This window comes from Sinohyriopsis cumingii, chromosome 7, assembly GCF_028554795.1.
Source record: "Sinohyriopsis cumingii isolate HCF-2022 chromosome 7, ASM2855479v2, whole genome shotgun sequence".
Classification (NCBI taxonomy): Eukaryota; Metazoa; Mollusca; class Bivalvia; order Unionida; family Unionidae; genus Sinohyriopsis; species Sinohyriopsis cumingii.
Genome location: NC_142967.1, coordinates 106,143,007 through 106,158,770, shown reverse-complemented (window position 1 = coordinate 106,158,770; position 15,764 = coordinate 106,143,007). Strand labels below are relative to the sequence as shown.

The 15,764-nt window shown below is 33.5% G+C and overlaps 1 long non-coding RNA gene across 1 annotated transcript; it reads left to right on the top strand.

The window, feature by feature from the left end:
- Nucleotides 1-273: 273 nt before the first annotated feature.
- On the top strand, nt 274-9,785 carry LOC149795886 (uncharacterized). Its single transcript, XR_016422441.1, has 2 exons — nt 274-2,716; nt 2,760-9,785. It is a non-coding gene; the product is annotated as an uncharacterized LOC149795886 (long non-coding RNA).
- The last annotated feature ends 5,979 nt before the right edge of the window (nt 9,786-15,764 follow it).

Below are 15,764 nucleotides of genomic sequence, written 5' to 3'. Positions count from 1 at the left end.
ATTTCAAAATCTTCCATTGTCTTGCATTTCTTAAGAGAAGAAATGGGTTTATTAATACTGTATAAAAAAAAATTTTTAAATATGTTTTACTTGACATGCACACTGTTTATATTTTCATTCAGTTTGTAAGATAGTCATTTTTATGAGGCAGATTTTCATTGTATATGGAGTTAGGCTTTAAGTATCAAAATGTAATTTGAGATAATTATATATCTATATATATATATATATATATATATATACACACACACAAACACATTTAAATGACTGAAAACCAAAATCCTTCAGGATCAGTATTCTGGGGGTGGGTTTGAAAAGTTTATGGTTTGCTGAGTTTTCTGCAGAGGAGAAATCTTTTTCGAAGTACGTAATGTGACAAGAGAGAGAGAGAGAATGTAATTATGAGAACATGTGTGTCTTTGCAAATAGAGTTTACAAAAATAATGAGGGGAAAGTGCAAATTAATGTGTTTAATGAAGAATTAGCTGAACAAGATAAGTTCTTTCCAGAAACCACATCCTGTCACATAAATATATTTGTTCCACAGTCCTCATCACAAGAAACAGCTGTCAAATGAGATACTTCTATAACTTTGCAACATGTCTGTTATGAATGATACTCAACAATGTTTAAATACTCCATATGATGTGTAATGTTCACAGTTCAATAACCTGGCTTAATACGGCAATGAGCAATGTGGTTTTCTTTCTTACATCTTTTCTTTAATGTGGCTTTTGTAAATGCCTCAGTGTATTGTGGCATAGCCAAATAGCACTTATCCTTAGCAATAGCACAGTTTATAATTTCTGGATAAGATATAAAACTCCAAGCTATGTCATTGAGTGAATCTGATTTTAGAATACTGCTTTGTTGGTCTCTGTCAGCAAAGCATGAAAAGCAAGACCATATAACTGGTTAAAAAAGCCCTGATATTTAATTAAGAAAATGAACAATGTTCTATTGATCATGTATACAAATGAACAGTATCAATCAAAGTTAGGTGATAAGCACATAAACATATTCTTTCTTATGTGGCTTACCTACAGGCATTTAGTTACTAATAATTTGCCTTAAAAGCGGTCTTCTTCATATGGTGCAAAGACTTCAGATTAGCCTATTATCAGCCCTAATCTGTGTTAGTGAATGTGTCAAGTATTTATTTAACCCTGCATGCTCTAGGGACTCTTTTGGGGTCTTTGTCTCACAGATCAGCCTACTACAGTACATGCTAACCATAATTGATCTGTTCCAGAATGTGACTTTTTAAAAGCATAAAATTGAAATTTGGGATGGAAATTTCTTTTGGTATTTGGAGTTGATGGGTTTTCTTTTAATGAGAACAAAAATGAAAATAGTAAGGAAGAAAATATTTGGAATTTTTAAAAAAATGCTCTTGAGGGGATTCCATTATACTGAGATTTTGGTTTTGTATAAGTCTACCTTGTTATTATGCCATTACACTAGAGAATCATTTATTCAAAGTCTAAATCATCCAGACTGTTATAAAATGTACCCAAAGGGGATTGAATAATCAAGCTACAATTATAATGTTCTCAGACAATATGTATATATGGGCTAAATAGCACAGTTCCAGCTATGGAGTGCTAGCTTCTTAACTGAGTTCACATAAAACAACTTGCATCTCAGCAAAAATGTCTTATACTGTAGGAGATCACTAACGAGGTATGGATTGTAGTTGAGGAGATATGTTTTATGTGTATCTGAGTTCAGTATATGAGGTATCTAAGTTTAATATGTGAGGTATCTGAGTTCATTGTGAGGCATCATAGTATCTGAGTTCATTATTTGAGGTATCTAAGTTCAGTATGTGAGGTTTATAAGTTCGGTATATGATATATCAGAGTTCAGTATGTGAAGTATCTGAGCTCAATATGAGGTATCTAAGTTTAGTATGTGAGGTATCTGAGTTCAGTGTCAGATATTGGAGTATCTGAGTTCATTATGTGAGGTATCTAAGTTCAGTATGTGAGGCATCTGAGTTCATTACGTGAGGTATCTAAGTACAGCATGTGCAGTATCTGAGTTCATTATGTGAGGTATCTAAGTTCAGTATGTGATGCAGCTGAGTTCATTATGTGAGGTATCTAAGTACAGCATTTGCAGTATCTGAATCAAATATGTGAGATAGCCAAGTTTAGTATGTTTGGTATCTTAGTTCAGTATGTAAGGTATCTGAGTTCAGTATGTGCGGTATATAAGTTTAGTATGTGAGGTATTTGAGTTCAATATGTGAAGTAGCCAAGTTCAGTATGTAAGGTATCTGTGGTTCAGTATGTAAGGTATCTGAGTTCAGTATGTAAGGAATCTGAGTTAAGTATGTGAGGAATCTGAGTTCAGTATGTGTGATATCCAGGTTTAGTATGTAAGGTATCTTAGTTCAGTATGTAAGGTATCTGAGTTCAGTATGTGAAGTTTCCAGTTTAGTATGTAAGGTATCTGAGTTCAGTATGTAAGGAATCTGAGTTAAGTATGTAAGGAATCTGAGTTAAATATGTGAGGTATCTGAGTTAAGTATGTGTGATATCCAGGTTCAGTATTTGAGGTATCTGAGTTCAGTATGTAAGGAATCTGAGTTAAGTATGTGTGATATCCAGGTTTAGTATGTAAGGTATCTGAGTTCAGTATGTGAAGTTTCCAGTTTAGTATGTAAGGAATCTGAGTTAAGTATGTGTGATATCCAGGTTTAGTATGTAAGGTATCTGAGTTCAGTATGTGAAGTTTCCAGTTTAGTATGTAAGGTATCTGAGTTCAGTATGTAAGGAATCTGAGTTAAGTATGTGAGGTATCTGAGTTAAGTATGTGTGATATCCAGGTTCAGTATGTGAGGTATTTGAGTTAAATATGTGAGCAACATGATCTCACCTCATCAGTACAATTTCTATCTAAGAGATTCCACTCTCTGTTTGATGTAATGGACTTTGCTTGTGGAATCTTCCATTCAGAAATGTATGGCTGTAGTGTGTTCTGAAAAAATAATACAGTGTACAGTATTCCTGCATTATAATGCTATTTTGGGAACCATAGAGTATAAAGATTTATAGTGATACCACCATATAATAAAATACATGATACATATAATTTCACCACAGAACCACTAAATATAATCGGAACAGTGAACATATTTGCTTTATAACAGGAACTGTGGTATAATGAAGGGCCTGGTAGAAAGGGAGTGTTGCATCAATGACAGTAATTGGGGGTTCATTATATTGGATTACAAAAAGGTACAGCTGTAGCATTCACAATAATTGGAGTTTAGGTTCATTGGATTACAGAAAAATACAGCTGATGAAAGAGAGTAGTTTACTTTTTGACTTTGAGAATACTGTTTTCCTTCCCTAAGATGCTACTAAGGGGCAGCTCTAAAGGTGTACTGCATTTTAAATGAGGTTGCCTTCTTAGAAAATAACCTCACTTATAATGCAGTACACTTATAATGCAGTACACTTATAATACAGTACACTTATAATGCAGTACACTTTTATAGCTCCTAATGAGTAGTAGTGTCATAGTTGTGGTACACAGTGTTCTGTATATCAGTTGAATACACTTTCTTAGTAACATTACATATCAAAACTGCAATCGGCCCCAAAAAAGGATTCAGTAACTCATGTTATATGAGGGGAACACAATATACTGGGTGCTTTATAATGAGGGAACACTTTAACATCAAGGCTTAATAGAAGCAACTGTTTGGTTGGTACAAACAACATTATATAGAAAATGAAGTAATTGTCAACCACTATCACAGAAATTTGCTGATGTAACTGAGTAATTAACATAATTGCTAAGCACTATGTAGATAACAGGATGTAATGAAGGGTGGCATAATGTGTACTTAACATTAAAATTGCCTAGCAATATGTAGATAACAGGATGTAATGAATGGTGGCATGATGTGTACTTAACATTAGAATTGCTAGGCACTTTGTAGATAACAGGTTACCATGAAGGGTGGCATATTATCTAATTAACATTTTAATTGCAAAGTAATTACTTTGTAGATAACAGGTTGTAATGAAGGGTGGCATATTGTGTAATTAACATTTTTTTTTGCCAAGTACTTTGTAGATAACAGGTTGTAATGAAGGGTGGCATATTGTGTAATTAACATTTTTTTTTGCCAAGTACTTTGTAGATAACAGGTTGTAATGAAGGGTGGCATAATGTATAATTAACATTTTAATTGCAAAGTAATTACTTTGTAGATAACAGGTTGTAATGAAGGGTGGCACAATGTATAATTAACATTTTAATTGCAAAGTTAGTACTTTGTAGATAACAGGTTGCAATGAAGGGTGGCATAATGTGTAATCAACATTGTAATTGCTAAGCAGTGTAGATAACAGGTTGCAATGAAGGGTGCTAGAAATGTGTAATTAACATTTAATTGAAAAGCATTTTGTTGATAACAGGTTGCAATGAAGGGTGGCATAACATGTAATTAACATAGTAATTGCTAAGCATTATTATAGAAAACCAGATAAGAGGTTGCAGTGAAGGGTGGATTATTGAGCAGAGTTGATCCAGACTGTTTAAAGAAAAAATAATTGGTGATAACCAAGGATGGTAGTAAAACAGGTTGCAAAATAACAAGGTTAGACATTTGATAGATACATTTATATGTTTATTTATCTTATTTTGGATGAACAAATAATTTACATTAGATAGTTTGGATATTTTGTTTCATTGTTTATGTGTAATCTTATTTATTAATTTTTCATTTATAAAATTTTACTTTATTTTTTGTTTGTTTCTTGCTCCATGCTAGTTAGAACAGTCATGTCATGCCTTGTACATACACAATACTCCAAAAGAAAATCACACATGTAAATATTTCATCTGATTAAAAAAATGAAAATTGGTAATACATGTAGTAATCTACACATTTGTATCTTGCAGTGTTTCCTTTCTAAAAATTGACTCTTTATGTAAATGAACTGGTTCTACACAAAACAGACAATATATCCTTAATTTGGCATGTATAGCAGTTAATTATGTTGAGCTTTACCATTTTTCTGTTTTGATAAACCATTAATGGCCTAAGTGGTTAGATCATCCACCTCAGATGTGGGAGGTTGAGGGTTCAAACCCCAGCTGAGCCATACCAAAGACTTATAAAAATGGTACTAGCAGCTGTCTCACTTGGCGCTCAGCATTAAGAGTTTAATGTTAGGTCTGGTTGACATGGTTTCAGGATAGTGTGACTGGGTGGGACATGATGTCACATGTCTGCAGTATGATGCCCCAGTGCTAGACATCACTTTAAACTGCCACAATACAGACATCATAGCAATATGACTAAAATGGTTGGAGCTACATTAAAAATTCCAAATCACACAGTCTTTTGATATAATTTGTCAGTTTATACTTTTCATTTTATAATTTGGCCACTCATGCATATATTTTTGCAAAATGTAGGATTCTCACCAAGTATGTTTTGGGTGTAATTTTTCAGAATTTTCTAGTAATTTTAATGTGTGGGATTTCTTTACATTTTACAGAGCTTTCTACATGGATTCAGCCAATAAAATATCTGGTTAAATACAAATAACATGTGGACCATGATGCAAAAATACATGGATATCGCATAATTTACATGTAAAGTCTTTTAGAACTGGTGACGTTTGCCTTGCTTTTCATATATTAACAAAATGAATGTTACATACAGCAATATTTTATGTTTTTAAATTGCGGTTTGTTTAAAGATTTTGGGAAGGAATGTTTATAGATTGTTCATGAAATTGTTGTCATCACCCAGCATTTAGTTCCCACTGAATCAGAGTTTAAGATGAAAAAAAACTGTCGGATTTGTAATAGCTTTAATTTAAATTCATGTGAAGTTTAGTGTAAGGCTAAGAAAAAATGGTTTTTCTGGTAGCTTGAAACAAGTTAAAAACTTTGCTGATGATCTCAAATTTTGCTGCTATCGGAATAAAAATTTTTGAATGAATATTGACAGAAAGTATTGATAATTTATGCAAAAGAATGATAAATTAAATCAAAGTAACAAATTTCATTATTGATTAGTCCTATGATTTGTGTAAAGAACAAGAAAGAAATACATCATTTCCTTCACTATAAGGTATTATATACTTTGGATACAAAAGAATAATACCTGACATAAAAAGAAATTTATTCATTACTCACTTGTTGAGACAAGTCCTGTAAATTGGGCTACTTATGTACAAAATGTATTATTCAAATATGGTTTGAAGTAATTTGGATTTAAACAGATGTTAGTAATGTTGTTTTTTTCTTCTATATTTTTAATGGATTATATGGTGCAGTAATGGCATACCTATGTAAATGAATCACATAAAACACACTCACTCTAATCATTTTTAAACCGTATTAAAATACAATGACTTAAAAATAAAAGCAGAATACTCCAAACATTTTTAAACCTTATTAAATATCAACACTTAAATATAGGCAGAGTACTCAGTCTAGACATTTTCTAACCTTGTTCAAAATCATCACTTAAATATAGGCAAATTACTCATTCAAGACATTATAAAACCTTGTTCAAAATCAACACTTAAATATAGGCAAAGTACTCAGTCTAGACATTTTAAAACCTTATTCAGTATCAACACTTAAATATAGGCAAAGTACTCAGTCTAGACATTTTAAAACCTTATTCAATATCAAGATTTAAATATAGGCAAAGCGCTCATTCTAAACATTTTAAGACCTTATTCAATATCAACACTTAAAAAATATAGGCAAAGTACTCAGTCTAGACATTTTAAAACCTTATACAGTATCGACACTTAAATATAGGCAGAGTACTCAGTCTAGACATTTTAAAACTTTATTCAATATCAACACTGAAATATGGGCAGAGTACTCAGTCTAGAAATGTTAAAACCTTATTCAATATCAACACTTAAATATATGCAGAGTACTCAGTCTAGACATTTTAAAACCCTTTCAGTATAGATGCTTAGATATAGGCAGAGTACTATAGACATTTTAAATGTTTACATCATATATTTAATATAGCAAAAGGTTGACAGGAATTGATATTTAGATGTTCTCATATAGTTAATGTTGAAAACGTTGACTGGAGTTGAAATTTATTTGATTCATACGTGTTGTTAATATTGACAAATGTTGCCAGTTGAAATATAGATGTTCTAATTATATATTTAATATTAGAAAAAGGTTTACTAGAGTTGGAGTTAAAATTTATATGTTCTAATTTGGTGTTTCAATTATATATTTAAGATTTGAAAGGGTTGACAGGAGTTACAATTTAGATATTTTAAACATATGTTTGATATTGAAAAAGGTGGACTAGAGTTGAAAATTTGGATGTTATAATCATGTATTTTAAATTGAAAAAGAAGTTGAGTTGAGAGACATTGTCCATACTGCTTATATCAGATTCCTTTGAGTATTCTGTCTGTATGCCTAGATCACATTGCTATGTGTATGCCCTCTATATGCCTAGATCATATTCCTATTTGTATGCCCTCTTATATGCCTAGATCATATTTCTATGTGTATGCCCTCTATATGCCTAGATCACATTTCTATGGGTATGCCCTATATATGCCTAGATCATATTCCTTTGTATATGCTGTCTGTATGGACAGTTTAAGAGAAAAGTATCTGTATAGATAGATAAATAATAGCATTGTAACATTAGATTTATTTTACAGACACGAGACAAATGCAAAACTTTTTCCTTTGTAATAGCATGCAAGATGTTTAATAATTAGTACAAATCTGTATTATTCATAGCACTGCAAATGTATGCACAGAATATACTGTATTGTATTATGTGTCAGAGACCCTAGGCCTGAAATATATTGTATTATGTACCTGAGTCCTGAAATATATTGTATTTTGTGCCTGAGGCCTGAAATATATTGTATTATGTGCCTGAGGCCTTATGCCTGAAATATATTGTATTCTGTGCCTGAGGCCTGAAATATATAGTATTATGTGCCTGAGGCCTTAGGCCTGAAATATAATGTATTATGTGCCAGAGGCCTTAGGTCTGAAGTATATTGTATTATGTGCCAGAGGCCTTAGGCCTGAATTATATTGTATTATGTGCCTGAAGCCTGAAATATATTGTATTTTGGACATAAGGCCTTAATTATGAAGTGTCATTGCCAGTATCTCAAAGAAATAATACTTGCAGTCCATTTTGGTGGCTATACCAGGAACAAAATGTGTCCTAATATCCTCTATAACAAAGTGTTAGGGTCATTTCTTGATCAAAACTCTCTGTTCAAAACCTAACTACTCTAAATTTAACATCTGGTAAGGAAATAATGGAATTCTTTTTTCTCCTTTTATTAAATACCAAATAAAAGTCTCAAAGTTAGTGATAAAAGGGAGCCACACATTTTCAATTAAAAACATTTTTGGATCATTGTTATGCAGACAGTAATCAGAAATTTAATGTGCTGATGTCCAGATATACCCTGTTTCATTTTCTTTTATATTATCTACCATTGCTAAACTTTGTAAATATAACAGGCCTACTGATTTGGGGTCAAAGGTTCAATGGTCATGGTCAATGTGGCTGAAAGAAGAAATATGATTTTTGCACAATAATGTTAGTTCTGCACCACAGATCGTGGCTGAAGATTGTGGATGACTTGCACTTTGATAAGGTAGAAAGGAGCTTTTGATTTTGGGGTCCAAAAATCATGGTTACTGTGGCTGAAAAATAGAAAAAGACTTTCTGCATCAAATTTAGTTCTCTACACCAATGTTTGTTGATCAAATAGTACATTTTGAGTAAGAATGAAGCTTATTTATTGTGTGGTCAAACGATTAAAAGTCACAGTCACCATGACGGAAGAAAAAAAAATGTTTTCTTTAAATTAACGTTAGTTAAAGGCCACATACCCTTGACCTAATTTTGCTGAGGGCATTACTTTTTGACATGGAAATGGACAATTGATTCTGAATGGCTAGGTCAAAGACAAGATCATTTTAGATGAATGAAAAATTGGTCTCCTGCACAGTAACTTTTGTTTTAACTGTAGTTTCGTTTATCTGACTGTTTGGATGGCTTGCAGTTAGTTTAATAAAGAAATCTATACATTTTTGGCTCTAAAGGTCAAGGTAATGGTATATAAAATAAAATAATGGCTTCTGTTTAGCAAGTTTAGTTTCAGATGACATATCTTTACCAGAGGTAAAGGTTAGTGAGACCCTTTGTCATTGGTTAGTAATTTCCAAAGCAAGGAATGCTTTACTAATCCCACATCAGGAACAATTCAGCACTGTGCAGACTGTGCCCTACTAATCCTTTCATCAGGGACAATTAAGTACTGTCAAGAAATAAAGTACCTTCCAATGTGTTCTTGTTTATTTCAAAAACCGGGTTATATTTTATTCCTTTATTTCAAACATAAATGGTATACTGGAGAAAAATGTAAAGAAGCCAGGAATTGCTTGCCATGTTATTTTAAAGTTTTCAGTTTTTAGTGTCTCCAAGGAAATATCACATTGAGATGGCTATATGATATGTGCATTAATCCATTTGACATTACTGTACTATTTGTGTGGTATATAATGTTAATTTGTTTTCTTGAAATCAATAGGCAAATGGATATTTGACTGATAATTGGACAAATAAAAATGGCATAATACACAAAGACAATGTTACCATTTGGAAGATGTCATGTGTAGAGGATGAAGGCACTGTAATTTGCAGAATCAATGATAACATAACTGTGGTAAAATAACACTTGCTTTTGTTGCTTCAGTTTGAAATAAAAATTTTAAATGGATGGTTATTAGTATAGTTTTATTTCATATTTTTGTATGCCTAATGTAAGGTGGGGCATAATTTAGTATGACTGGTGTTCATCTGTTACCAGTTTCATTTCAATACATTAACTCCAGTTCTTCACCATCTCATGAAAAAAACTGTGGCAATCATATTCACCCCCAAGCGAAATAACAACCTAGTCTATCCAAATTTCCATATACAAAATCAATTAATCAAATACGTAACACTAGTAAAATTCCTAGGAATGTTCTTTGACAAACACCTCACATGGAAACAGCACAATGAACAACTCACCCAGAATTGTAACAAAGATCTCAATTTACTCAGGAACAAAACAGGAGCTGACTGGGGATCCAACCAGAAAACCCTCCTCACGATATATAATACCCTAATTAGATCAAATCTGGATTACGGTTGCCAAGCATATAACTGTACTACAAAAACCTGACACTCTCCAGAAAAAAGCCTTACTATCATGCACAGGAACACTCCCCTCAACGTCATTAGAAGAACTACAAACACTAACAGGAGAATTACCCTTAAAATTACGTAGCAAGAACTGCTCCTCCGATACTCCGTTCGATTAGATACCCACCCAGACAACCATCCCACCAAAATGGCTATAAACAAATGTAAAGTAGGCATCAAACCCAAAATCGTACCCACCACACCAAGTGGCAAAGTAATCCTTGAACTAAGAGAAAAGATAACTCTACTAAAAAAAACCGGTAACAAACATTACAGACCAGAACAAATCACCATGGTTACAAACACCACCAAGGATTAACATTAAAGCTACGAAATTAGGCAATAAAGAAGGACAAGAAAACTTACTAAAACCTGTACTGGTAAACGAAATCAACCTAAAATACCCGGACTATGTTAAAATATATACCGATGGATCAAAAACAAACAACCCACCAAGAACAGCAGCAGCAATAGTCATCCCTGAATTCAATATAGAAACGGGATCCTGATTACCTGACCGTTGCTACATTTACACCACTGAATTCTGGGCTATACTTGAATCACTACAATGGATTAAAGACAACCAAATACCTAAAGCAGTCATTATAAGCAATTCCCTAAGCGTTATCAAATCGATCCAAAATCGCAATACACACTCTAGGGAACAATTCCTCGACAGAGCATGCCAGTTAATCGACGATATCACCACAGCACATCAATTAGTCGAGCTCATGTGGATACCGTCGCACATTGGAATCTCTGGCAACGAAACAGCAGACAAAGTTGCACAAACCAAACTAGGAGATAAAAACTCTATCAAGCTTAACTATAGCTCTACAGAAGCACTAAGTTTCGCACAAACATATATAGACCAAAAATGGCAAGAGTTTTGAACTCCTATAAAAAAAGATAAAAAGCACCATGAAACCCAAAAACCGTAGATAGGAAAATACAGCTACCTAAGGGTACCTATTTAGAACAGAAACCCATAAACAGGATAATCTCTGGAAAAACTAAACTAGCAAGCAGTTTAGGAAGGTTTATAGGACCCAAACCAGCCACCATTAACTGCATTAACTGCCAATACCGAAGATCTACACCACGTAATCAATATATGCCCAAAATATCAACCCGCTCGGAAAATATTTATCAAAAACCAAAAAGAGATTTGATCACCACACACATACCCAGAGTTTCTTATGGATTCTAATAAAAATTAAACAATCAGCATATAAAAATATAAATAAATTCATAGACTCAGCAGGACTTAGGAACAAAATATAATTACTATCCCCACAAAACCAAAAGACCCATTAACTAGCTAAATAAATTTAGAAGCCCCCACATAAAAACCCATAACATATCATTCAGTTTTATTAAAAAAATATTAATAAATAATTCACTTACGAAGCACCTATAAAAAAAACTAAGGAAACCGCAAAATCGGATGTCCTAGATGTCCTTAACGAACCGTGTAATCGGCTAGGACTCCGGTCTCTTGCTAAATAAAGTATAATAAACATTCAATCTCTAAAAACATTAATAAATCAATAACTTAAAGAGGCAATATCTAAAAACTTATAAATAACATAACGTAGGAAGCACACCCTAAACACCTCGACTAGTAATACCATAACAACCTTGAAAATCTCTCTTCATACATGATTTCTACTATCAACCTCTATAAACAGCATAGACACCCCCCCCCCCTCTTTTTTAGAACATTTTGAAAAAATAAAAAAATTAATAATTGAAAAATTAAAAAAATTAAAAACGCAACAAACACCAGGCAAATGCAACAAGAAACCAGCGATGTGAAGCAACCAGGACCGTTCCCGTGCTCTCCTTCCCACTAATAATGAATGAATTGCCCACTGAACTTAGACACAAAGACACAGTGATCACATTCAAGAGGGCTCTCAAAACTCACTTATTTCGACAGCAAGAGCAAACTTAAAGACTTAATAATGTTTCCTACCTGAAATATTCACAGCATGTTTTTTTATTTTTTTTTAATGTTTTTCTAATTTCATGTTGTTTGTTTTTGTAATAATATTATTATGTTTCTTATCTTATAGGTGTTGTCTAAAGTTGTAAAGCGCTTAGAGCTTCTCAAGATTAGGCGCTATACAAAGTCCTCATTGTTATTATTATTATTAATAACAGCCAACCATTCAACTGTAAGGGACCTTTATGGACCCACAGATTGAGGCCAAACTATCAGGGTTCCTTGAACCCATAAAAGTCTGGGGGAGGTGGCACCATTCCCTTCCCCAGGAACTACTAGCAGGCTGCGGTGCAGTCAGAAAAAGTGGCACATGTACAATTGTGCGCACGCCACTATAATTAAACTCAACAACAACAATTCACCATCTACAGTTACCAAACTGATATCTTGAACTTGAGGTAAGGAAAAGCCTAATGATTTCTATTTAGGAAGGTCAAAGATCAAGGCCTCTGGGATTGAAAGAAGAAAAATGGTTTATGCACAATGATACTAGTTCAACATCATATACTGTAGATATCTTGTTATTGAGTTTTAAAAAAATGCCTATTGAATTTGGGGTCAAAAGGTCAAGGTCACAGTCACTGTGACTTAAAGAATGAAAATGGTTCCCACACAATATTATTAGTTCTACATCACAGACCTTATTGAAAAATTTTAATGGCTTGCATTTGGGGTATGGAAGAAGCATTTGTCCTTTAAATATCAGAGTCTATGACTTAAAGGAAGAAAATGGTTTCTGCATATAAATGTCTGACCTTGACATTTATCTTCTCTAAAGTTTATGGTTGAATGCACATTGGGTATGATAGAAGCCTGTTTGATTGAAGGTGCAAAGATCAAGGTCACTGTGGCTAAAAGAAGAAAATAAATGTTTTTGCATTATTGCTTTAGTTGCTGATCATGTACCTAAATTAATGTTTGTGGAGGGTTTGAAATTGAGGTATAGAATAAACCTATAGATTTTGGGGTCACAAGTTTCAAAGTCGAGTTAATTGTGGCTCAACCAAGAAAAAATAGTTTTACAAAAAAAAAAAAAACTTGTTTTAGGTAACTTCGATTGAAAAACAGCCTTTCTATTAGGCTTGCACATAATGTAAGAAAGAAATGTATAGGTACCAAGGTGTAAAGGTCATAGGTAACAGTCATACTAAGCCTAAAAATGCAATTATGGTTTCTGCATATTAAGTTTTGGCCGCAACTGCTTAACTTAAATAAAGGTCCAAACAATAAGACTCCTTAACTCAAATAAAGGTCCAAATAATAAGACCCTTAAGTCAATAATCTCCGGAGCCAACTCGAGGTTTCATGGAGGATTATTAAACACATCGCTTGCGTACTGTACCGTTTACTGTACTCTTTTTTTTTAATTGTGTATTTGTTGGAATATAAATTGGCCGTATTTCTTGCTTTAAATTCACACTGTAAGAAATATCTTATTTAAAATACAAATTTCACTTAGACATTCAGTGGAGGCAAAAGTTAAATGTTTCTCATAAGTTTTGTTCCCGCCTTTTGCTAAACGTGAGGAACCAGTTGTTTCAGGTCGCAATACTTTCATTGCCGTTTCTTTATTTCAAGGCCTGTAGATATAATTCGACGCAACCTGGTGTTAATTTGTATATCACCACTAGACTGGGTGTCGCGTGAGATTTGTACAGCCTGTTGTAGTTTTGTTACAAAAGTTTTCCGCACATTTTTATCTCCGCTATCTAAAATTAGCGTCGTTTAAAATTAATGAGCAAAACTTGATTTTCTATATATTATCACTTTAAGGTTATCAGGTAGTCTATTCGATGCCATTTATATATTAAAGAATCACATGAGCTTCAAAGATGTCTGTGCTTTAAGCTGTTTATAAGTTATTATTTTATTTATTTATTAAGAACGTATTCATGAGTCGACAGTAATACAAGACAGTAGATGATAAAGTTAGATCGATGAACCAACAGAACGTTTAAATTGATCAAACCCACCCACCTACCTTGATTGATATTTAACAAGATGCAAAAAAAGTTTAATGTTATTTAATAATAATAATAATAATAATAATAATAATGAGGACTTTGTATAGAGCCTAATCTTTAGAAGCTCTTAGCGCTTTACAACATTAGACAACACCTATAACATATAAAAAACGTATATAATGACATTATTACAGAAAACAAACATCGTGAAATTAGAAAACACAAAAACACGCTGTAAATCTTTAAGGTAGGGAACATTATTAGGTCTTTAAGTTTATTCTTGCAGTCGAAATAAGTGTTTTAAGAGCGCTCTTGAATGGGATCTCTGTGTCTCTGTGTTTAAGTTCAGTGGGCAATTCATTCCACGTTACTGGGCCCTGGTATGCAAAAGAACGTTGTCCATATGACTTCGTTTTCGTACTGGGAATATTGAGTATACGATTGTCAGAAAAGGAGCGTAAGTGTCTTGCTGGTGTGTACACATGGGTGAGGTCGAATAATTATGTTGGACTAGAGTCCGTCAGTGAAACGTAGCACAGAAAACAAAGTTTGTGTTTGATTTTGGATCAAATGGATAGCCAGTGTAGGGTACAGAGCAGCGGGGAGGTGTGCTCTGATCGTGGTTCTCGAAGGATGACCCTAGCAGCTGTGTTTTTGACACAAGGATTTTATTATCTAGCCACTCAGTCGTATGATATATTTGGTCTTTAACACAGTTGATGATTATGTGATCTAGCCAATCTGTGATATGACACCTTCGGTCCTTATCCTGATACCCATTCCCACTACATAACTCAACCCCCGTGTACCCACCCCACCCCACCCTCACAAGAGGGGCGCTGTGTAGGCGCCTTTTTAAGACCAAATAAACTTAAGTTTCGTAATATTAATGCGTGAAAATTAAATGGCTAAATTTCCGAAATAACTTGGGTCAACAATTTATCCTATGCAACGAAGACACCCAAATCAGTTATGCTTGCAAAGGTCTGAGAAAGACTAATGCTGGGGGCTTGTTTGTTGTTACGGGGGGGTCTGTTTGCTTTTTTAGTTATGATTATCATTGGCAATTTTACCAGATCTAAAGTCCTTTAGTTCAGCAGTCGGCAACTATTTTCACACAGCTCAGTCCTCAAAAATGGAGTTTACATTTGTATAAATTCTTCCACTTAATAAGCTCATGGAAATTTCATGCAGATGTGTTGAACATGACAGTAATTTCTTGTTCCGGTGCATACACTTCCAAATAAAAACGCCATGTTTTTGAGTAGTCGTAATTGCGTCCACTGATAACGATGTCAAACGAGCTACCTTAATCCCGCTCTTCCTACTAACGTGTAAATTTGAACTACTGGATGTAATTTGATGCAAGTTGGTATTTGTAAACTGGAAGTGGCATCTAGACACTACTATAGAAGGTGTGTCAAGTAACATTTGTTGTGGTTCTGTTTTCAAGGTTTAAGGTATAACCAATTTGTTGAAGTCTTCCCCTCATGCTTGTTTTAGCTGTATAAAATGAAAACCGTTTCGATGTGATGTG